Raw genomic sequence first — 1,239 nt, forward strand, 5'->3', positions numbered from 1 at the left:
TGATGTGTCATTAAATATAGTTGATGTCACTTCAAAGAATATAATAACTAAATGTTTAAATTATTTTTTAGTGATAATATCTGCTAGCAAAATTTTATGTAGTAAAATTTATAATATTCTTAGCATACTAAGAAAATATCTAAATTATTTTTCAAAAATCCTAATATATTTATTTCATAAACTCAATTCAACTCTAAACTTCTAAAGTTCCCACAACCATTAGATGTGTAAACATGATTAAAAGGAAAAGGAGGGGTCATGTTGGCAAGTGCATATTTGGTGTTTATTCATTGACAATATGTGTAAGATTTCCAATAAAAAAAGGGGTGAGAGATTTAATGTTGCTACGTAATTAATCCAATCTTCTGTATAGAAGAGACAAACTAAAAAATACCAGTACTCCTAGTAGGACGGAGCCAGACCTTCAACCAAGAGCTAGGGGGAGGGGTGGCAATAGTTCGAAGGAAAAAAATTCTTGAAATTCCAAACTAGCATATTTAGTGTTAACAAAAAAATAAAGTAAAATATAAAAAATAATCATTTTTTAAAACATTGCACTGTAATTATTTATCAAAAGTCTCAACGTTCTTTTAAATCTCAACAATCTTTTATTATTTATTTCGTACTAAAATGTAAGAAGTTTTCCTTGCAATGTATAAAATTCAAACTAGCATCTCTTCCTATATTAAAAAAAAAAAAAAAAATCAAATATTATTGATATGGAAGAATTATAGCAGGTACCATGAAGCTTAAACCGTCAACTCCTGCTTTGGCTGACGGGTCAGTCGCGACGGACGTTTATGGGCTAACGTAATGAAAGAAGGCATGCTGACTAGATCAAGACAAACCGACGGGCTGAATGCTCCAGGTCTAACTGACGGCGATTCGAAGCGCCTGGGCTACTCAGCGAGAAGCTGGCGCCAACGTGGCTGAAGGGAGAATGCAAGCTGATAACTGACGGCGATTCGAAGCGCCTGGGCTACTCAGCGAGAAGCTGGCGCCAACGTGGCTGAAGGGAGAATGCAAGCTGACGGTTTCAAGGCCGACGGTTCTATAAAAACCATGACTTGGTCACCACGCATGGGTAATAAGGAAGTTGCTTGTATTCCACGTCCAGTATCAGAGTCCTATAAGGAAAGGATTCCGCAATCTACGCTCATAAGGATTCCTATAAGGAAAAGACTTCTACTCCAAGGAAGAGAGGTCCACCCTCTACTACTATAAAAACCCCAATACCCT

Source organism: Quercus suber, unplaced genomic scaffold (genome assembly GCF_002906115.3).
Source record: "Quercus suber isolate HL8 unplaced genomic scaffold, Cork oak 2.0 scaffold_18, whole genome shotgun sequence".
Lineage (NCBI taxonomy): Eukaryota > Viridiplantae > Streptophyta > Magnoliopsida > Fagales > Fagaceae > Quercus > Quercus suber.